General features: G+C 36.5%; 1 pseudogene; it reads left to right on the top strand.

The window, feature by feature from the left end:
• The first annotated feature begins 491 nt into the window (after positions 1 to 491).
• On the top strand, positions 492 to 22055 carry LOC132127283 (protein mono-ADP-ribosyltransferase PARP14-like; annotated as a pseudogene).
• Positions 22056 to 24696: the final 2641 nt, after the last annotated feature.

The following is a 24696-nucleotide window of genomic DNA, read 5'->3' as shown; positions in this document are numbered from 1 at the left end:
TAAGTCTTGTCTTAGTGGAAGAGTGGTGAATCTTCTCACAGCAAGAACTGGCAATCTGGTGCAATCCATAAGGATGGGGATTCTGGGATTCATTGTTACATTTCTGTTTGTAAAACGTCTGTGGAACTTGTTCAGTGTGTCTCAGATGTTTATTTTTTTTTAATTAATGATCTATTTTATACAGAGTATCTACACAAATATTTGCAATTGTCAAGAAATTAGCTTACAGTAAAATCAGTTAAAAGTAAGAGAACATTTCTCTCTTTTTTTTGGAAGTTAAAATTAATGAATGAATGAATGAGCCTAATAATACAAAGTAGCCTAAGAGCAAACGTTTATTTCACATGGCTGGCTGAAGGAAAGTACGTTATACTCAGATGGTTGTACATCTAAGAAGTTGGTAATAATTTTTTTTTTGTAGCCTAACACATCCTTTTGATACCATGTATAACAGTGGTAGGAGACTGGCCATTATAATGCGTTTCAGATGTGGGTGTGTTGAAAATGGTCTGACACAGAAACAAAAGTGAAAATAAGCAGCGCATGATCAACTACTGACTCCAAATTCATTTCCTCGTTGACGAGAGGGATCACGATGGACGAATATCAAATCATTGTAGAGGGAAACTGGGAGTCTGAACACGTTAAAAGTTTGAAAAATAAACTTCAGATTCATTTTCAGAGTAAAAAGAAATCTCAGGGAGGAGACTGCGTCGTGAAATATAATGACAAGAGCAACTCTGCTACCATTCTGTTCAAATCGTCTGACAGTAAGTGCTGAACACAAAATCATTTTATGTTAACAAATAACATATTTTTATAGTATTTATTTATATTTATCTAGTAATGCAATCAGTTTGTGGAGAGACACTTTAAATACAAATCATTTAAACTTTGTGTCAGTAATGTCAGGGATTCGTCGTGTCCAGTTTAGACAGCATTACTGATTACAGTGAGTTATATTTAATTTTGACGCGTCCACACGGTGTAAGTTAGAAGGCTACTATACCCTATACTCTAGCGTCCTCTATCATTAATACATTTATTGTACTGTTTTGTGTTGTCCTTGTTTTAAAGTGTTGTGATGTATCTGAATAAATCTGATTGTTTGATTTTAAGTCCGAGATGGTGTGCTATCAAAGGCAGAACACATTATTACCATTGACAATCAACAAATCAAGCTTAAAGTGTACAAACCCAGCAATGTAGAGGAACAGATAGACAACACTGGACAACAAGTGAGTAGACTGGTTAGAGTTAGTAAAATGAATAAGACCACACTACTTTTACAGTCAAACCATGCTCTGAAAATAAAACCCTTTATTAAAGTGAAAGTGAAAGTGACGTGACATACAGCAAAGTGTGGTGACCCATACTCGGAATTCTTGCTCTGTATTTTACCCATCCAAAGTGCACACAAACAGCAGTGAACACACACCCAGAGCAGTGATTGCAATTTTAATGCAATTAGATTTCATTAAAGGGTTAGTTCACCCAAAATTGTGTTTTACTCACCCTTGAAGAATCCTAGGTGTATATGACTTTCTTCTTTCAGATGAATTCAATCTGAGTTAAATTAAAAATGGTCCTGGCTTTTACAAGGGTTAATATTGCAGTGGGTGGGTGTTTTTTTTTTAACTGTCCACAAGGCACCAAATAAAGTGCACATATCCGTAATAAAATATGCCTCACAGCTCTGGGGGATGAATACCTCCTGTAGCGAATCCATGCGTTTTTGTAAGGAAAAGATCCATATTTCAAATTTTAATAAACTCTTCTCTCTCACTTCATCTAACTGTGGTACGTGGAAGCCGTTCCGGCAGATGAGGTAGGATGTCGGCGTTGCGTTAATGACAAATGTGGAGAAAGAACAAAACAAAATGCGGTTTTGAATTAGAAGTACAAATTTGTAATGACAAATGTCTGAGTATTTTGATATTAGCCAAGAGGAGACTGTTTTCTTTTGCTAATGTAAACAAACTTGAAAGGCTAGCATATCTAAGAGGCGCACATGATGCATATGTCCTACGTCATCTGCCAGAAAAGCTTCCACCTATGATAAATAGTGGAAGTGATAGAAAAGTGTTTATTACGTTTGAAATAGGGCTAATGAACTAATCTAATGAACTTCTAATGAACTAATTGAAGAATCACCGCAGATGAGGCATTCAGTGCATGGCACTGCGACCAACTTAACATTTTATAGAGTTTAATGCAGCAAGATCAGTTTTAATCGTGTAACTGTTAATAGATTTGAACAAAGAAATAAAGTGTGACTACGCACAGGCCGTATTGATTGCAAATACAAAAACTAGACCAGTAAAGAAAACGCGTTACTTATTAAAATAATCACCCTTTAATCAAATATATGAACACAGAAAACTGCTGTTAACAGGTTAATATAACGTTTCCCATTCTATGACAAAATAAAATAATGGCAACTTACTCTGATGAACACGGCTCTCCTCTGAGTAGCTGCTAGCACTGTGTCTCCTTCTTGTGTGACAGTGTCAGCGTTAAGGCACAGTACTGCCACCTGGGGGCTCAACCAGGTACTGGCACTGGAGTATTTACATGTGGTGTTATCATAAGAGAACTGTTCATTTTAAATATTGCGGTTATTGCTAATATTGGTATATCATCACACACTAAATTAACACGATATCTATAATTGTTGCTTTGAATATCATGGTTATCGCCAATACCGGTATATCGCGACACCCCTAGTTTGAAATATGGATATTTTTCTTACATAAATGCATGGATTCACTACAGGAGGCATCACGACCCGAAGCAGTTTGAGGCATGTTTTATTATGGATGTATGCATTTTATTTGACATCTTGTGGACTGTTGAAAAAAAAAAACACCCACCAACTGCTATTATAATGCATTGAAGAGCAAGCAAGGAAATTGTTTTTATATAACTCAGAATGGATTAGTCAAAAAAAAAAAGAAGTCATATACACCTAGGATGCCTCGAGGGTGAGTAAAACAGGCTAATTTAAATTTTTTGGTGAACTAACCATTGAAGGCGCTATACATGAACAGAATGGTCTATCAGAAAAATATTATTTACATTTTTAGGTTAAGACATATATACATTTTAGTTTCTCTAAAGAGGTGTTTGCCATTTTTTCCATATTGTTGAAAATTGCAGGAGAGTCTAATAACCTTACTTCTTTAGTTCTCCATTTACATAATTGTCAATATTTTATGCTTGTGTTGTTTTAGATTGCCCGGGGCTGTGGATATCAGGAACCAAGTAAGTAAATGATCTGGACTTTGGTGTATAGCTGCTTACATGCATGTCTGTTAACGGTACTGCAAGGTGACTTTACAACAAATAATTTGCATTGAGATTGAATAAATATGTGTAACTTTAATTTTGCCTAAAGTTCAAAGTGCCTCTCAGACTGATGTGGATGTGAAGAAGCCTCAAGAGAAAAATGCTGTGGTCCTGGAGAACCTTCCAGATGATGTTAAACAAGACGTTTTGACTCTTTTGGTGGAAAACATCAGCAGTCTTCCTGAGAATGACTTTAGCATGGAATTAATACCAGAATTAAGAAAAGCAGTTTGACCTTTAAAAATACCAATGGTAAGTTCAACAGTAAAGTATACATTTATTTGTTTGTTTTATCATAATTTAAACATGTTTTACATGTTTAGGTTTATTGCATCAAAAGTTAATTTAGCTTAATATTGATTACATGGCACATGGTAGTCTTTTTGGATGGGGGAATGAGTTTCCATGTGAAAATTAGATTTTTGATAACATGACAACTTAAAGTTTCATGTTGTTGTTGGGACTTTATTAAACATATCTGGAAAATCTTTTTTATTATTATGATTTTTTTTTTACAGCTGCAGAAAAAATTCTTCAGGACAGCAGGACACATGAAAAGTTTAAACAGTATAATCTGAGGGCCCGTGCACTGGAGAGAAGCACATGTGTGCGAGTGGAGGATCTTCCAGCTGAGGCCAACAACAACAAGATGCTGCTGGAACTATATTTTGAGAAATGGGGTGGTCCAGTAGAAGAAGTTATCACAATTCCAGCAGAACAAGCAGCCATTATTACTTTTAAAGGGGAAGAAGGTAAACATTTGCAATTGCTGATAGTATTTGCTGTTATAGTTCCAGATTTGCTAACACTTCTTTGCCTCTTTTTGTCATCACCAACATATTAATTCATTGTATCTGTAACTTTTATTCTTTTCCAGCCAAAGAGATAGTTTTGAAGCTAGAGACTAACATCTGTGATGTTCCAGTCAAGATATATCCCTACTTTAAATCACTGGATACAGTCTTGTATGGTGGCAACAGGCCACAATTGAAGCAGCCTGAACCCATTACAGTCAGTGTACATCCTGCCATCAGGGAGTTCATCCTCAAGAAAGGGCAGATTTCCTCCATTAAAGACCAGATGAGCTCACACTTCTGCCAAATAAACATGGACAAACCTGAAGTTTTGCTCAGTCCTGATCCAGCCTTACTGAAACAGAAAGGAATTAGCAGAAGACACATTGATGGCTGGAGTAAGAATGCAATTGATACCTTCAAGAAAATGATCTCAAACTACACAACATCTGAGTGGCCCGTGTCACACGCCTTGTGGTCAAAAGTGGAAAGTGATGTTAGGAAAGTAGTGAAAGATCAGATATTTATACATTTGGATGACTCCAAAGGGGTGCTGACACTGGCAGGAATGACCCATGAGATAAATGGATTGAAACCCATCATGGATAAATTTTTCGGGGGAGCAACAAGTCAAATGGAGAAAGAGAAGAACAGTGTGACAGAGTATTTGGAGATTTCTACTGCCATGTACTCTCTGCTTGAACAAGATGGCCTGAAGGCTGTTTCTTCACATCTGCACATTGACTACAACACAAAAATGAATAAATTAGTTTTATCAGGGCTTCGTACAGAAACTCATGCCATCAAAAATTGGGTCCATGAGAAGAAAATAAATATGAAACAGAAGTCCTTACAGATTAACAATTCAATACTGGAGTTCTTGAGATCAGTGGACTGTGATGAAATGTCCAGAGATCTCTTCATATCTCATGGAATAACTGCTGTCTACACAATCGAAAATGAAGATGTTGTTGTGATTGGGAGCACAGAAAGAGCACTTAATGAGGCAGACAAGAGGATAAATACAGTTCTTACAACCAAAGACCTCATTGTAGGAGATCAGGGTGTCCTTCAAATGCCAGAGTGGCAGGATCTCATAAAGCAGCTGGAAAATTCATTTGGTACTTTCAAAAAGAGATCTGTGTTTATAAACCTCTCTAAAAAAAGAGACAAAGTAACAGTGACTGGATTCAGAGAACCAGTGATGGAGGTCAGTGAGGACTTAGGACGTTTCATCAAAAAACACACTAGAATTGAAGAAACTGTTCGTGTCAAATCACTTGCAGTTTCAGAATACATAAAAGTCAGAAAATCACAAGACTGGCAGAATTTCATCAAATCTAATGAGGTAAAAGTGAGTTTTGATCCAAAGAGACCCCGGATCAAACTGTCTGGAGAGCGTGCATTTGTCCAACCAGCTGTGACTCTATTTAAAAAGTTGACAGATGGTCTCTGCACAGACACACTGATCATTAAAAAAAAAGGAGCGAAGAAGTACTTCATGGAGCAGGATAAAATGATGCTCTCAATGCTGATAAAGGAAAAAAGATTTGTGGTGGTTCTTCAGCAAGATGACATGCTGGAAGAGGAGGAAGATGAATTTACTGAATGTAGTTTTGAAGATATTGGCCAGGTCTTATGTGAGGTTCAAATACCAGGTGGACTAATTGTTACTGTCAGGAAGGCAGACCTTTGCAAGATCAGTGTTGATGCTGTGGTCAATGCTGCTAATGAAGATCTGAAGCACACTGGTGGTGTAGCTTTAGCACTTCTTCAAGCTGCTGGACCAAGTCTGCAGCAATATTGTGATCTACACACAGAAGTAAATGGACCTCTGAAGCCTGGAGATGCCTTCATCACTGATGCTGGCCGTCTTCCCTGTAAATATGTGGTGCATGCTGTTGGACCTCGCTTCAGTGATTCAGACAGACGTACCACTGTAAAACGCCTGAGATGTGCTGTGAGGGAAAGTCTGAACCAGGTGTCAAGCAAAAACTGCTCTTCTGTAGCGATTCCAGTTATTAGCTCAGGGTTATTTGGTTGTCCTCTTGATCTTTGCACTGAATCGATCGCCAAGGAGCTGTGTGAATACATTGAATATAATAAACACAGAGGCTGTCATAGCACATTAACTGAAATTCACTTGGTTGACAATAATGACAGAACTGTTAATGCAATGACTCAAGCTGTCATTAAAGAGTTTGCTGCGTATAACCCTAAAATGACTTTCCCTTATCAAGATAAACTTCATGGTTATAGTAAATATGTACAAGGGTATCATGACCATGGTCCTGGAAACTACAACCAAATTAACCAACAGTTTGAACGTCCCAAAAGCCATGGAGACTTTGAAGAAAAACCACACTCAATGTTAAGTGTTCTTGAGACCAAAACTACACAAGAGGGACTAAAAATCATGCTTAGTAAAGGGAATATCCAGGATGCACATGTAAGTGAATAATAGTAATGGCAAAGAAATACAGTAAAATAAAATATATTTAAAAGGATAGTTTATCCAAAATCAAAAGTCCATCATTTACTCACACTCATGTTATTCAAAAAGAGAATTTTCATTTTTATTTTTCTCAACTATCCCGATCTATGAACTATTTAAAGACACAGTCTTTGATAAAAGGATTATATACCGGTATAAGTACAGTGAAATATGAGAATCAAAGGATGACCAGTTTCTGAAAAGAAGTGTCTGATTTGTTTATTCTGCAGGCCGATATCATTGTAAACACTATATCGGAGGACTTGGACCTTAGTAAAGGTGCCGTCTCCAGAGCTCTCCTACAGACTGCTGGTCCTCAGCTCCAGTCAGAAATCACCAGAGCTGCTCGCTCAAAGAATGTGAATTATGGTAAAATGCTCATCACAGATGGTTATAAACTGAAATGTCAAAAAGTCTTCCATGTAGTTTGCCCATTTTGGAAACAAGGCTCAGAACATAAGGTGAGAAAAACTATCAAATATAAAATTGCGAGAAGGGTCTGGCTGGAGACTTGCACTTGCACTCTCAGACTTGCATTCTCAGACTTGCACTCTCAGACACTTGTTCTTCCGCTAGCGACGTCACTTGCAGTCTTTATTTTTTTATTTTGTTCTATTTATTGATAACTTTTTGTTTGAATCTCTCAACATTTTACAACAGTAGTCAGGTGGTGAAGACAAGAAAAAAGAAACGAAATTACAATGTCACTTGCAATCAACACAAATTGTGCGTGTTGCCAATGGAGACAAGACGCTGTGGTGGTGAATAAACGATTAAAACTATATTAGTAGGCCTACTACTATAACGTACAGGGTCCTGCAAGAAAAAGACAAGACCGGCAAATCCGTGGCCACAGAACAGCAGAATATAAATGCAATGCACAGTCTTTCGTTAAGCGTTTTCCTCCTCTAGAAAAAACAAACACGTAATATGGCATAATGTATTAAGATACATTAAGTTCAATCAAAAGACCAAATTCGATATATAGTTATTATTTAATGTACTACAAGGCAAGCAGATGGCTATGAACACAATACACAAACTTTGTCCTCCCATACAGCAAAAAGCTTAATGTGGCCTAATATCAGACTAAGATGATAAAGACAATTCAGTAGGCCTAGCCTATATGTCTTGTTGTTGACTCAACGTATATACAGACCAGCAAATATGACCGTGCATTATGAAATGCATTAAGTGATTTTAAAAGGATCAACTCCATACAGGCAAGCAGACGAGTTTAGAACGCAGTGCGTTAAATTGTACATTAAACGTTTTCCTCTTATATAAAATCATTATAAATAAAACACATAATGTATATTAATGGAAAAAGACGGTGAAATAAATGAGTTTTAGACAATTTATTCTGGAAAAATAATGCGAAACTTTGCGTGTTGCGTTTATTCTGGGCTCACCTGCTTGTATTTGAATAATTTTAATGTATTTTAATAATGTAGAGAAGCATTATTATTGATTATTATTGAGCATTACTGAGTTTGGCCTTTATCATCTTAGTCAATTATGCCACATTTTGCGGTATGTGAGGAAAATACTATATGCATATTCATTAAAATAATGAACTTTATATATAATTTGATATTTTAATAGCATCTTAATACATTAAGCCATGTTAAGTGTTTATGTTTTTCTACGGGAGGAAAACGCTTAGTGAGAGACTTTGCGCAAACATTCATATTCTGATGTTCTGGCCACAGATTTGCCGGTCTTGTCTTTTTCTTGCAGGACCCTGTACGTTATAGTAATAAACTGGGTTTTATCGTTTATTCACCACCACAGCTTCTTGTCTCCATTGGCAACACGCACGATTTGTGTCGATTGCAAGTGTCGCAGGTAGCAGAGAGTGCAAGTATCGATTGCAAGTGACATTGTATTTTAGTTTATTTTTTCTTGTCTTCGCCACCTGGCTACTGTTATAAAATGTTGGGAAATTCAAACAAAAAGTAATAAAAAATTCAACTAAATAAAAAATAAAGACTGCAAGTGATGTCACTAGCGGAAGTGTCTGAGAGTGCAAGTCTGAGAATGCAAGTGCAAGTCTGCAGCCAGACCCTCTTGAAAATTGCAGTGGAAATATAACAAAGTTGTCAATAACTCGGTTACTGCTGACTGTTTTTAGGATTAAATTATATTGAAAATGTGCCTAATATGTATGCTTCACTTATTTTTTTGAAATATTAAAATAGATATATTTATTTACATTTTAAAAGGTACTCAGTCAGATCATTAAAGATTGCCTGAAAAAGGCAGAAAGCTTGAGAATGGCTTCAGTCGTTTTCCCAGCTATTGGGACTGGGAATCTTGGTTTTCCTAAAGATCTGGTGGCCAGAATCATGCTGACAGAAGTCCAGGGACTTAAGCCTACAAACATTCGAGAGGTAACCGTGATTGTACACCCTTCTGACAGGGAGAGTGTAGAGGTGAGTGTCAAAAATAGATTCATGAACCATAAAAACACAAAGAGTATGACCAATGTTTGCACTTTTATTGTTTAAACTCTAAACTTGCTTATGTTATCTTAAATAATTCTGTGCTTTACCTATTAGTGCTTTATCAGCATCTTTAGACATGGGATTCAGGGTCAAGCACATCAACATGAGCTGCCTAAAAATACAATTTCTGGCAAATCAGCTCAGAAATCTGGTAACACTTTCTGATGTCCATCAAACTTATTTTTAAAAAACATTTTGTTTAAATATTCTAATAACAAAGACATGTAACAAGATATATTTAAGATAGTGACAAGAGAAATTCCAGCAGAAAATTCTATAGATTTTCCATACATTTTTATATTTTTCTTTAGAGTTTGGTTGCAAAGTCTTCTCTCCCTCTCTTGGGGTCCACATTATGCAGCTGGATCAGGTGACTCTGATGGTTTCATCAGGAGACATAACTAAAGAAAAAACTGATGCCATTGTCAACTCCTCAAATCAGACATTTTCACTGAAAGCAGGTTAATCCAACTTACATGTTTCAGTGAATCATTTCTAATTTCTGTCACATTCGAAGAGCATTATACTATTTCTCTTTGTAATCCAGGAGTATCCAAGGCCATTTTAGATGCTGCTGGAGTACAAGTGGAACAAGAATGTTCACAGATTGGTTTGTATTCTTTTAAATTTACTCTTTCTTTTAGTTGATGGACTTTTATTTATTTATTTTTTGAAGATATTCTTTTTTTTTGCATATACTTCAAGAGAGATCTAATGAATTTTAGATGCTTTTGTAAATGTAGTGCACATGTTTCAATAGTGAGATCATCAAACATGCGGCAAACAGAGATTGTGACTTCAGCTGGGCGACTTCCATGTAGAAACATCATCCATGTTATTGGACGCAGTAGTCCATCTGACATTAAGGATGTTGTTTTTTCTGTTCTGAAGATATGTGAGGCACGCCAAATTACTTCTGTTGCCTTCCCAGCTCTTGGCACTGGTAAGACACGGTGTGTGAATTTTTTTTTTTTTTTTACATATGTAAGGGAAACAGGTCAATTTAGCTCAAAGGGAATCATTTAAGATTTAAAAGGGAATTTGAACAGAATCACTGTTTTATGGCTGATCACTGAGACGGCCAGCGATTCATTGAATGAGCCTTATAACATCAACTCTGCAATGGATATTAATATCCAAAGTATAGTGAAAACACTATTAATTAGCACAGTAACAAGATTGGCAGTTTAAGACATTAACTTGTAAGCACAAAACACAAGCTACTTCTCTTTTCAATATGAATAAGGCTTTATTAGATAAATCTAAGACATATAGACTAATATAACACATAAGCACATGCACTCACACATTCACACAAGTTGCAGGAAGATAGAAAGCTAGGGAAGAATGAGTTTAAGAGAATGAAAATGTGAAATCGCAAGTTTACAGCAATATGTGAAATTGCATAGACATGAACAAGCATCGATCACTTAATTAATCCCCGCACTGAGTTCCTCCATGAGGTTAAAATTATATTAGATAGCTACACTAGTTTAGATCAGAGTCTGGAGGTACTTACTTGTGTTGTCATTGAAAAGGGGGTTTGCCGAGGTTGCTGATTGACTGGGAGTTCAGTAGTCGTTTCAAGCAAGAATATTCAAACACACACATACTAAACATGAATATGAATCCTTAAGCTATTCAATAGTTATTAAAAAGACATACACAATAAGCGATTAGAAACATGATAGTCAAATGTGTGGTTTACATATATGATATGGAGTTAAGAAATAGATGAATATTCATTTATAAGTCTTTTTTAGTTAATTTTGGTGAATAAAAGACCGTTCCTGTGCCATCCTTTGACATAAGGATGTTCTGTGGAGACCAGATGTTAAAAGGTCCCCTTAGGAATTTCAGTCTGGTTCTTTTCTTCTAGGTGGGGGAAGTCAATCCAAAGATCTTGTGATCATGATTGCTTTCATGGGTTTACATGGGATGGTCATACTGTGCATCTCTTTGACCATCAATCTTGATTACTTGCCCCAAATTTGACAATCTCTTTTGAATTGGAATTGTCCATAACTGTTCTTTTGTTCTAATGTTGAAAGCTGCTCAAGCTGCTATTAGTGGACTTGGTTCTCTCTGCTGATGATAAAAATTTATTTATAACATCCTGTTGTCTTTCTGTGGAATTTGGCTCCTCATGTTTTAACCATGTTCCCGATCGAACCTTTAATTTGTCTGGTTCAGGTCTGATACGCTACATATAACTGTAATGAGTTTTGTTTTGTTACTTATTGTATAATTAATTATTATTTCTTTATTTATTGAGTTTAATACATACAAAATTATTTAATGCTTCAGCACCGCCAAGAAAGACCAAAGTGTGAAAAAAAACCTCATTATATACAGTATACATAACTCATGCAATGCAATGTAACATTATGTGATTACCGTTTTTCTTTTTATAATGTGATAGTATTTTATTTTAAAAATTGATCCATTTCTTGTGCCAAGTAGCCCTGCCCCCTACAAAAGATTTTTCTTGTCAAAACTTTGCATGTTTATATTAATACAATAACCTAATAAACCATTGTTTAATAGGGAATATACTGTAGGTGTATTACTTTACTTTACTTTATACTTTATTGTCAGACTGTGTCTGAAATTTTTCTTGCATAACAGTTTTGTGTTTACAACAACATTTAACATACATTCTACATTGACATTCACTCCAGCAGTACAATTATACATTTCATACAACATTTATACATCTGCAACACCGTCCCAATACTCTTGATCTCTGATTAGGTGTTTTGGTTCAGTGCTAGGATTGCCTGGTGCACAAAAGAATCTTTGAACAGATTTTTAATTGATTAAAAACCTTGTTTTTTAGTAGGGATGTCCCGATCAGGTTTTTTTGTCCTCGAGTCCGAGTCCGAGTCATTTGATTTTGAGTATCTGCCGATACAGAGTCCCAATCCGATACTTCTATAATACATAAAAAAGAATAAAGAAGAGCGAAAAAACAGATCCAGGATCTTCAATAAATTACATTTTGAAATATATTCAAATATAAAACAGCTATTTTAAATAGGCTAGTAAAAATATTTCAAAATCTTACTGTTTTGCTGTACTTTGGATCAAATAAATGCAGGCTTGGTGAATAGAAGGGACTTCTTTAAAAAAAAAAAAAAAAAAAAAAAAAAAATAAAAAAAAAAAAAACACCTTAACAAGCTTACTATCCAAAAACTTCTGACTGGTAGTATAGGCAACTTTATTTTTTTCTTTAATTTCTAGCTTTTAATTGGCTTAGAAATCTATAAATGCTGGACAATAACAAATAATAATGATTTGTTTATATACTACAAACACTGTTTATCACATAATAATGCAGAATAGTTTCTATACTGTAATAAATACTATGTCAATCAGCACTGCATTGTTCATACTTTATTTATCACCTGCTGGAGATGACTTGAAGAACAATTTATTGTCGTGATCGTATATTAACGTCTTCGTGTTTGCATAAGTTTCTGTTTTCCTGTGAGCACCACAGCATAGCTGGACGCTTTTGTCCATATTAGGAATATCCTGATATCAGCGCGAGAGCGTGCTCCGGCTTCGAGTATGAATGAAACCTACACTGCATGAGAGTTTAGCGCTCTGTGATGTTCATCTCGCTGTATCCTGGGTCCGAATGAAATATCAGGTCATGCGCAAACTATCATGTCTCTTTGAGTTTGAATCTATATTTATTCATACCAGCTCTTGAAAACAAAGTGATGTCATGCCGCATGCGTTGCTGTTTCTGTGTGGAGTCAAAAGGGTCTAACTCTGTGCCACCGCATAACAAAAGATGTGTTAAAAATTAATGAGAATATATATATATCCGAGTCCTGATCGGGAGGTAACGTCCGATTCCGATCGAGTTCAATTCAATTCAATTCAAGTTTATTTGTATAGCGCTTTTTACAATACAAATCGTTACAAAGCAACTTTACAGAAAATTATGTTTCTACAATATTTAGTAGTAGCTAGTAGTTTGTGCACGTTTGACAGGATTTTAGAAAAATAAAAATAATAATAATAATAATAATACAAGACGTAGTCAGCTAGATGATGAACTATCAATATTATTAATTAATAGTAATTATAGGATGCAGTCACACATGTAGCAATAATTGTTAGTTCTGTTTGTTGATTCAAGGTTAGCATCATCTGGGGTCCTCTGAGGGTCAGCATCATCTCTTCTCAGGTGTTCTGGATCCAGACTGGAGCTTGTGTAAATCCTAGTTACCACGGGATGTAAATCCCGTGGCAAAACATAGAAACAAAATAGAGACATCATTAGCATAGCTGCTGATCCAACAAAGTAAAATTAGTTTAACCCAAGCTAAAGAATAAAAATGCAGATGCAACTACACTCACAATTTAAGAGATACATTATTCGAATGCTTGGCGAAAGAGATGCGTTTTTAATCTAGATTTAAACAGAGAGAGTGTGTCTGAACCCCGAACATTATCAGGAAGGCTATTCCAGAGTTTGGGAGCCAAATGTGAAAAAGCTCTACCTCCTTTAGTGGACTTTGCTATCCTAGGAACTACCAAAAGTCCAGCGTTTTGTGACCTTAGGGTGCGTGATGGGTTGTAGCGTGGTAGAAGGCTAGTTAGGTACGCAGGAGCTAAACCATTTAGGGCCTTATAGGTATGTAATGATTATTGTTATTGTAACTGATACGGAACTTAATAGGTAGCCAGTGCAGAGACTGTAAAATTGGGGTAATATGATCATATTTTCTTGACCTGGTAAGGACTCTAGCTGCTGCATTTTGGACTACCTGTAGCTTGTTTATTGACGAAGCAGGACAACCACCTAGAAGTCCATTACAATAGTCCAGTCTAGAGGTCATGAAAGCATGAACTAGCTTTTCTGCATCAGAAACAGATAACATGTTTCGTAGCTTGGCAATGTTTCTAAGATGGAAGTATGCGGTTTTTGTAACATTGGAAATATGATTTTCAAAAGACAAATTGCTGTCCAATATAACACCCAGATTTCTGACTGTAGAGGAAGTAACAGTACATCCGTCTAGTTGCAGATTGTAATCTACAAGATTCTGTGTGGTGTTTTTTGGTCCAATAATTAATATCTCTGTCTTATCCGAATTTAATTGGAGAAAATTATTTGTCATCCAATCTTTTACATTTTTAAAACACTCTGTTAGCTTAGATAATTGGGAAGTTTCATCTGGTCTCGTTGAAATATATAGCTGAGTATCATCAGCATAACAGTGGAAGCTAATTCCGTATTTTCTAATAATATTACCAAGGGGCAACATGTATATTGAAAATAGAAGGGGACCTAGGACGGATCCTTGTGGCACTCCATATTTTACTGATGATAAATGAGATGACACCCCATTTAAGTAAACAAAATGGTAGCGATCGGACAGGTAGGATCTAAACCATCTTAGAGCCTGCCCTTGAATACCTGTATAGTTTTGTAATCGATCTATGAGTATGTCATGATCTATGGTGTCGAACGCAGCACTAAGATCAAGTAAGACTAGAAATGAGATGCAGCCTTGATCTGACGCAAGAAGCAGGTCATTTGTAATTTTAACAAGTGCAGTTTCTGTGCTATGGTGGGGCCTAAAACCTGACTGAAATTCTTCATACAGATCATTTTTATGCAGGAAGGTGCTCAATTGAGCAGACATAACTTTTTCTAAAATTTTAGACATAAATGGAAGATTTGAAATAGGCCTATAATTTCCCAGTACACTAGGATCTAGTTTTGGTTTCTTAATAAGAGGCTTGATAACCGCCAGCTTGAATGGTTTTGGGACGTGACCTAAAGATAACGACGAGTTAATGATATTGAGAAGCGGTTCTTCGGCTACAGGTAACAGCTCTTTTAGTAATTTAGTGGGTACAGGATCTAATAAACATGTTGTTGGTTTAGATACAGTGATAAGTTTATTTAGCTCTTCCTGTCCTATATTTGTAAAGCACTGCAGTTTATCTTTGGGTGCGATGGATGAAACTGAAGTGTTAGACGCTGTAGAATCTACATTCGCTATTGTATTTCTAATGTTATCTATTTTATCAGTGAAGAAATTCATAAAGTCATTACTATTTAACGTTGGTGGAATATTTGAATCAGGTGGCGTCTGGTAATTTGTTAATTTAGCCACTGTGCTAAATAAAAACCTTGGATTGTTTTGGTTATTTTCAATGAGTTTGTGGATATGCTCTGCCCTAGCAGTTTTTAGAGCCTGTCTATAGCTGGACATACTGTTTTTCCATGCAATTTTAAAAACTTCCAAGTTAGTTTTTCTCCATTTGCGTTCAAGACTACGAGTTACTTTCTTGAGAGAGTGAGTATTACTGTTATACCATGGCACAGTACGTTTTTCTCTAACCTTTTTCAATTTGATGGGGGCAACAGCTTCTAATGTATTAGAGAAAATAGTGCCCATGTTGTCAGTAATTTCGTCTAATTCATGTGTATTTTTGGGTACAAATAGCAGTTGAGATAGATCAGGCAGGTTATTTGCGAATCTGTCTTTGGTGGCTGGAACAATAGTTCTGCCCAGACGGTAACGCTGAGACATATAGTTAATATCAGTTATACGCAGCATGCACGATACAAGGAAATGGTCTGTAATATCATCACATTGGGGTACAATATCTATAGCAGTAAGATCGATTCCATGCGATATAATTAGATCTAGTGTATGATTAAAACGATGAGTGGGCCCGGTGACATTTTGCTTGACTCCAAAGGAGTTTATTAGATCAGTAAACGCAAGTCCTAATGTATCATTTGCATTATCAACGTGAATATTAAAATCTCCCATGATTAGCGCCTTATCAACTGTAACTAGAAGGTCTGAGAGGAAATCTGCAAATTCTTTTAGGAATTCTGTATACGGCCCTGGTGGTCTATACACAGTAGCCAGAGCAAGAGATACATTAGATTTCTTTTGCATGTCTGACAGTGTAACATTTAGCAGAAGTATTTCAAAAGAGTTAAACCTGTATCCTGTTTTCTGGGTAACATTGAGAATATCACTATATATTGTTGCAACACCTCCTCCACGACCAGTCTGACGGGGCTCATGCTTATAACAGTAGTTTGGTGGAGTAGACTCATTTAGACCAAAATAATCATTTGGTTTTAGCCAGGTTTCAGTCAAGCAGAATACATCAAAACTATTTTCTGTGATCATTTACAATAACTGCTTTGGGTGTGAGTGATCTAATATTTATGAGCCCAAACTTTAAAAATTGTTTTTGTTCATTTACTTTACATTTTTCTGGTTTAATTACGATAAGATTTTTTCTAGATCTTACATTATATTTTGACCTCACTATTCGGGGAACAGACACAGTCTTAATAGTTTTTACAGCACAAGTACTTTTATCATTTAAGCGGGTGGAACAAAACTCATCATAATAGTTATTAGAGAATTGTCTTACTAGTCACATGGAGCGAAGTGTCCTGGAGATGTTGTCAGAGAGCAGCTCCGCTCCGATTCTGCTTGGGTGTAATCCATCAGCGCGAAACAGCCTAGGACGCTCCCAGAAAAGATTCCAGTTATTAACAAATAGCAGTTTCTGTTCTTTACACCATGACAACAACCATTCATTTAAAGCAAAAAGTCTACTGAACCTTTCGTGTCCTCGTCGATACGTGGGCAGTGGTCCTGACACGACGATCGTCGCCGCGGGCGTCGTGCTGCGAACCGTCTCGATCAGGCTGCTGAAGTCCCTCTTCAGCGTCTCCGTCTGCCGCAGCGTGGTGTCGTTAACCCCGGCGTGAAGCACGACCGCTCTGGGGCTCTCGTCGACCTTCAGGATCGCGGGTATCTGCGCAGAAACATCGAGAACACGAGCACCAGGCAAACAATGAGTGTGCACTTTACCTTCGGCTAACGTAGCACTTACGTGTCGGACGATGGAGTCTCCGATGATCACAGCGTCGCGTCCTGTCTCGCGGAGGGGAGCGAAGCGGTTCCGGATGGAGATGTCGAAGGCAGGAGGGGGAGAAGTCGTCGCCCGGGACCCGGCTCGCGTCCTCCGCTGTGGATGCACCCAGGGTCCGTGGTGTCCCGGCGTCGCAGTGAAGGACATCTGGGAAGATCGCGTCCTGGGTGCACCGGGCCTGTGCAGAGAAACACACGGAGTAGACGTGGTGGGACTGTTAGCAGATCGCTGTATACTTACCCCGGACTTGTGAGCGACAGCCCGGGATGATTCCAGCGCGGTTCTCCGCTCTCTCAGCTGGGCCTGCCTCACCTCCAGGTCGCGAATCTGCTTTCCCACGGCCTCGAGCTCGAGCTGCACAGAGTGGAGACATTCATCCGCCATTAAAGCAAGTAACAGTGAGTACAGCAGTGGTAATGTGTGTGAATAGAGTATTAGCAATGTTAGCGCAGTTAGCTGCAACCACGCCGCTGATGCTAACGGGCTAAAAGCTAATAGCGGACCCGGGAGATCAAAATAAAACTAGTGATAGCGAGGCGCTCTGATTGTTTTTGTTGTAGAATACAATAGAGGATATATTCACACGTTATATAAACGGAAACGATGATGTATAAAATTGATTTTTGAGTTAAAAATAGTCAATGAAAAGAATATAGTGACGGAGCTCAAACGCAGTACAGCCGCCAACAACAAACAGGATGTGACGAGTCTGAAACCACGCGATCGGGCCCGATTTCCGATCACGTGATCGGATCTGGACATCCCTATTTTTTAGCGCAACAGATAAACTTTTATACCAAATAGAGTTGCAGTATTGCAGTAAGCTCATTATCACAGACCTATAGAACAACAAAAGAATCTGCCTTCTTACTCCAAATGACCTAAGACGGCAAAGAAAATGGATTCTCAATCCATTAGTCCATCCAGTATCAATGTGATCTTTCCAGGACAACATGTCATCTATAATTACTCCCAAATATTTATAGGTCTTAACAAATCTGATTTTCTCGTTATTTATAAAACCAGGAGTTATATCCGCCGTAGACCCGAATACAATCTCCTCAGTTTTACTTGTATTAATGATAATTAATTAGTGATTCATTCTCACACCACTCTATCAATTTAGTTACACCTTGTTGATGAACCTCAGAACTATCTGAGTCATTCAACACAGATATTAAGACAGTGTCATCAGAGTACTTCAGAATATACTGATTAAACATGTCCGTTCTACAGTCGTCAGTATATAAGGTAAAAAGTATGGCAGAACTAACGCAACCTTGCGGTACTCCGACATTTGTAATGATTTCAGACGACACGGTTTTATTCACCATGACTCTCTGAACTCTATCAGTGAGAAATGATGTATACCACCGAATCAGATAAGGATTTACCCCCAGCTGTGCGAGTTTTAACACCAGTCTGTCGATCTGTATTGTGTTGAAGGCGGAAGAGAAATCCAAAAACAAAGTTCTTACAATTGTTTTGGGTTTGTCAAAATTTTTTGAGATAATGTGCAGTTAAGAAGCAACTGCATCTTCAGTACTACAGCCTTTCTTATAGGCGAACTGCCAGGGATCTAATTTATCTTTAACTTCTATAACCAAATGCTGGAGTAACAGTCTCTCTAGACATTTTACTATTACAGAGGTAAGAGCTATTGGTCTATAGTCTTTAAATTTTTTTGGACATGATATTTTTGGTAGTGGTTTTATGTATGCGGTCTTCCATATCACAGGAACAGCATGTGTGTCAACTGAAGATTGAAATATTGGTTGCCACACAGGTGCTAATTCATGAGCAAAATTTTTTAAAAGGCCTGCACTACAACCATCAGGACCCACAGCCTTTTTTGTATTGATAGATTGAAACATTTTCCTAACATCTTCAACCTCAATAACAATTCTCTCCGATGATGCTAGAACTATATCTGTTGTTTCTTTAAATTTGTCTTGTTTGCCTATTAGTTCAAACCGGGTAAAGGTGTTTAATTTATTCCCAAAACTAAGTTCGTCATCAGTTACAATGGATTGTTTTTTGAGGATGACAATCCAGACATAGTTTTCATAATGTCCCAAACCTTTCAGTATTATTAGTTTTGAAGGCTTTTTTCCAGACACTTCTTATGAGCTTCTTTTGTTTCCTTTAGTTTAATTTTTAACTCTCTTTCCGTTTGTTTAAATACCTTAATATCTTTATCCTTAAAAGCTACTTTCCTAACATTTATCATTTCTTTAATATCTTTAGTCACATATGGTTTATTATTTGGATAAACTTTAATCTCTTTAGTGGGTATGTTCAGCTCCACACAGAAATTGATATAGTCATTTAACACTCTAGTTCTTTCGTCCAGTGAGCCTTCATCAAAAATGTCCCAGTTTGTCCAATCAAAACAGGCTTTCAGTTGTTCTGCACCCATCGTGACACCGCATGTGTTTGGGGTTTCACGTGCAGTCGAACATTGCATTGTCAAACATAGTCCATAGCAACCGATCATCCAAAAAATCCAAATCAAGAGTACGTTTTTCTTAGCCTTCATCTTTCCCCTACAAGTCCCTACCCGGACTTACTTGACATTAGACAAACAAACAAACCGAAACATAGTACTGAAACGTAGTGCAGCCGCTGAGCAGCGCACCGGAAGACTCTCTATTATAGCCTATTCTGCACTAAACGCACACATAAAGTTTGCCACAAGGAACTGGCAAAAGTAATGATTATGAATGTGTTGGGGGAAAAGAAAACATTTGAATTATTTGTTAATAGTTGCCAAATGCAGAAGCTGACACTGATCTTCACCTTTAATTAAGAAATGCACCTTGTCATGCAGACTACATAATTAGAGAATATTTGTTTTTACTCGAATTGTTCCAAAATAATGGCAGTCATTTCAAGCTTTCTATAGATTTCTTTCTTATGTCTGGGTGAGACAAGTAATCCTGTTTATTTTCTCTATTTTACAAAAGCACAACATTTTGGTGTTATTGTAGGTGTACATAGTGTTTCTGTGGCTCAAATGGTAGAGCATTGTGTTAACAGTGCAAGGTTGTGGAGTTGATTCCCAGAGAACACGTTAGGTAAAAACTGTTAGCCTGAATGCACTGTAAGTTGCTTTGAATAAAAGCGTCTGCTAAATGCGTAAATTTAATTGAATTATTATTTTTTTAATTTACATAAATAAAAGAATGATGAATGATGTAGCCTATTAGGCTACCAAAATGCCAAAAATGACAAATTATTTTAAGTACAGTATATTCTGCAGGAAGAAAATACAAGGTTTTGTGCAGGCTTCTCCATGTCATGCAGTAAGCGCAATAATACTCTCACACTTCTCATAAACACTTGATATGCATGTATATAGCGCATATTAATTTAAATTAACCTCAGAGTGAACCGCTGTATATCTGAGAAGCAGCTGTGGCAACCCAAAACAGCAGCTTGGCACATTTGGCCATCAATACACAGAGAGCGAAGGCTCTGGTTTGAGATTGTAAATTGCAAGTAAATATATCCCCAGTGCTTTTTGATGTCATATTGCCTTTGACTCCCTCTCTGTGTCTTTGCAGCTCTCTGTGAACAAAGGCATCTGACATGAGCACAGAAAACTGCTTTAGTGTGCCAGTAGTCTTTAAATAAAATAAAATAAAATAAAATAAACACTAAATTCTGTCTAAGTGCCCATTATTCCTGAGTTACCTCATGAAATTAAAAAAGTCCTAAAGGACTGTAAAGAACTGTGTCAGTCATGTGCATCAGTTTTTAAAGAGACAACACCTGCTGCAGTCTGTAATTGATGTAAATCAAAGAACAAAAGAAAATAAAAGAAAATAAATTACTATATAGACATAGGCCTATAGAATGTATAGTTTATGTAAAGGTTGTTTTAAGTTCACTTCTATTGTTCAAAGCCCATTAAATGTAAAATGTTGAATGGCTATTATTAATGGCTAAAATTTAAACCTTTATGTTGTTTTTACATTAACTTGGATATTTGATGTGAAATTATGATGATATAAATATTAAATTGTGATTAATCAGAATTAATTCATCCAAATGTGTGATTAATTAGTTTTTTTTAATGATTGACAGCATTAAAAATTATTACTGATATTTTATGTGAATTATTCACAACTCTTTTCCTTTTCTGTCTCTATTTTTTAGGTCAGGGAGGTGCAAATCCAGCTAATATTGCAGATGCAATGGTTGATGCAGTTCCTGAATTTGTGAAGAAAAACAAACCAGTGCATGTAAAATTTGTGAAATTTCTTATATTCCAGACGAACATGGTGGAAGACTTTCACCAAAGCATGATCAGACAATCTGGTGAGAAAATAGAAGAGGATAAAAGTCTGTTTACCAAGATTATTTTTTTTAAAGTAGGACAATTCCATCCATTCTTATTTTTTGTAAAATACAGTAATTCATCATTCGGTTTTTTTTTTTTTTTTTTTCCTTTGGGTGGAAATTCAGAATCCCCAAGAAATGAAGAGTTTGTGATGGTGGGAGAAGATATTGAGCCAGCTGTGTTTCATCTCTGTGGTGAGACACCAAAGGACCTGAGTGAAGCCAGAGACATGATCAACAGCATGATAATTGAAAACAATGCTGAAGACACCTTCTGATCAAGACAGCGTAAATGCAACAATTCAAGCCAATAATGGCTTGAATGAAACAACAACATTATGTATTTTTCTTTGCTTTATGTAACACCAGTATTTACTGTAGTTGTAATACCACGTATAAAAAAAATAATTTAATAGGCCTACCGATGTTATTTGGATTTGTTGTTTATAATTCTTTTGGATGGTTTAGGCAATTTCCTCCTTATGTCCACGACTTTAATCTGTGATGTCCATAACAAATGCTTGATTTGGAGTTACGAGTTTCCACAGGTGAACTTGAAGCATCTTAGCCAAATTAGCAATTTTGTTGCTAGATTTAGTAAAATTTGAGACTACCCTAGCAACTTTTTATTTTTTATTTTTTATTTTTTTTTTAAAAAAGCACCTAGTAATAAATTTAGCTATTTTTTAAAAAGTTTTTTTTGGCAACTTTTAGAAACTTTTTTAAAGTGACTCAAATGATAAAAAAGCACATATTTTCATTTTAATTACACGAAAAGAGGAAGCATCAAATGTGCATTAAGTTGCTATAGTTCCAATTGGTCAATAATAAATGCAAATTTATGATACAGCTTGTATATATAACTATTGTTCAGTTAAAACCTGAAAAGGTACTAGTCATTTTCTGCCAGGATGTTATCCATTAAGTTGTAACCCTGTAACCTTAAAACACAAAATGCAGTGTGGATTTTAAAAGCACAGGTAAAACACTTGCAAAAAAATAAATAAATACGGATTGTTCATTCACATTGTGTCCTATTTTACAGACTTTTTTTGTAGCACACTAACTACCAGTACACTGCTTAAAACTATAATTTCTCAGAATGTGCAGTTTTACTAGTTGATAAGAAAATACAAAAAGTGTGTAACTGTTGAATAATTCAATGTTGTAAAAAGTCTGATCATAAAGATGTTACTTATGTTACTTTTACAATTTAAAATAATTTATGCTTACTACTGTGCTTACTACTTATGCTTACTACTTACTCACTACTGTGTTTATCAGCTGTTTAAGGGTCAACGTTTATATAATAATCGCACTGCTGTCGTCCAGTGTTGCCAGATTGGGCGGCTTCCCGCCCAATTGGGCGGTTTTGAATTTGATTGTGCGGGTAAAAATTGTCTTGGGCTGGTGGACAAAATTTGGGCTGGTTTGGAGTCAGTTTGGCGGTTTTCAAAAATATAAATTGTATAGGCTAATTGGCTAACAAACAAGCTCAAGTGTGCATATACTGCATCCGAACAGTCATCACGTTGTTATAAATTGCAGTGCAGAGGTGCTGATGCTGATGTGAACGTCGCGGCCGTACTTTTAGCCAATCACTAGTGATCTACAGACACCCGTGATGATTCATGAGCAATAACGGATCTAATTTTAAATGTATGAACTGTATGAGTGATCATAATGCCTAAATATATGTTACATGGTAAAGAGTGGGAGAGTGTTTAACACTCAAAACGTGAATTACACCTGTTGAGGGAAAGATGACACCAAGACTCTAATATTACTGCAACTCCTAAAATAGAGCACAGTTAAATTATTTAATTTATAACATAATCTATTTATATCCAGAGATGTATAAAGTACTAGAGACCCAGACTTGAGTAAAAGTACAAGTGCTCTATCAAAAAAATGACTTGAGTAGAAGTTGAAGTGCTCTTTAAGCACCACACTTAAGTAGAAGTACTAAAGTATTCAACATTTTTTGTACTTAAGTATTGCAAGTAGTCTATTTGAAAATTTACTACTCAAGTACTGAAAGTAAAAGTACAAGTATTGTGTTATGTAGTTATTAAAGAAAGTAGTCAAAAGTTTGAACATATTGTTTTTACTATTTCAAATGATTAACCTAAAGGACAATCACAATTCCTTTGACTGTAACTTTTTGTAAACTAAAAACAGATTAAAGGGTTAGTTCGCCCAATTTGCTAAATTATGTCATTAATAACTTACCCTCATGTTGTTTCAAACCCGTAAGACCTCCGTTTTTTTTTGGAACACAGTTTAAGATATTTTAGATTTAGTCCAAGAGCTCTCAGTCCCTCCATTGTCCAGAAAGGTACGAAAAACATCATCAAAGTAGTCCATGTGACATCAGAGGTGTCAGTTAGAATTTTTTGAAGCATTGAAAATACATTTTGGTCCAAAAATAGCAAAAACTACGACTTTATTCAGCATTATCTTCTCTTCCGTGTCTGTTGTGAGAAAGTTCAAAACAAAGCAGTCTGGATATCCGGTTCACGAATGAATCATTTGATGTAACCGGATCTTCTTGAACCAGTTCACCAAATCGAACTGAATCGTTTTAAACGGTTCGCGTCTCCAATAAGCATTAATCCACAAATGACTTAAGCTGTTAACTTGTTTAATGTGGCTGACACTCCCTCTGAGTTAAAACAAACCAATATCCCAGATTAATTCATTCACTCAAACAGTACACTGACTGAACTGATGTGAAGAGAGAACTGAAGATGAACACCGAGCCGAGCCAGATAATGAACAACAGACTGACTCGTTCACGAGTCAAGAACACTGATCTATATATATAACTTATATTATAGATCAGTGGTCAAGAACCGTTTCTGTCAGACGTGTCCGATTCGAGAACCCGAGGAGCTGATGATACTGCGCATGTGTGATTCAGCGTGAAAGCAAACCGACACACAGAGCTTCTGAACCGAACTGATTCTTTTGGTGATTGATTCTGAATTGATTCTGTGCTAATGTTATGAGCAAGCGTGCCGCACAAGCCCTGAAAAGTGAAGCAAAAACGTCTCGATCGCCCCCTGGTGAGTGGTCCTAGTATAGGTCATAAACCCCGCCTCCCCATGTTATTCAATGGGACGCGAGACCAACTAAACAATTAAATTACCCTTCAAATATCTTTTTTCCGAAGCTGTTTTTTTGTCATTTACTGTAGTTTGTATCACGCTAATGTAAATTATATAAATAAATAATGTAAATTAAATAAGTGTTCGTTTTTAAAATAAG

Source organism: Carassius carassius, chromosome 45 (assembly GCF_963082965.1).
Source record: "Carassius carassius chromosome 45, fCarCar2.1, whole genome shotgun sequence".
Taxonomy (NCBI): Eukaryota; Metazoa; Chordata; class Actinopteri; order Cypriniformes; family Cyprinidae; genus Carassius; species Carassius carassius.
Note: the sequence above shows the minus strand (reverse complement) of the source record. Positions and strands in the feature narration are given on the sequence as shown.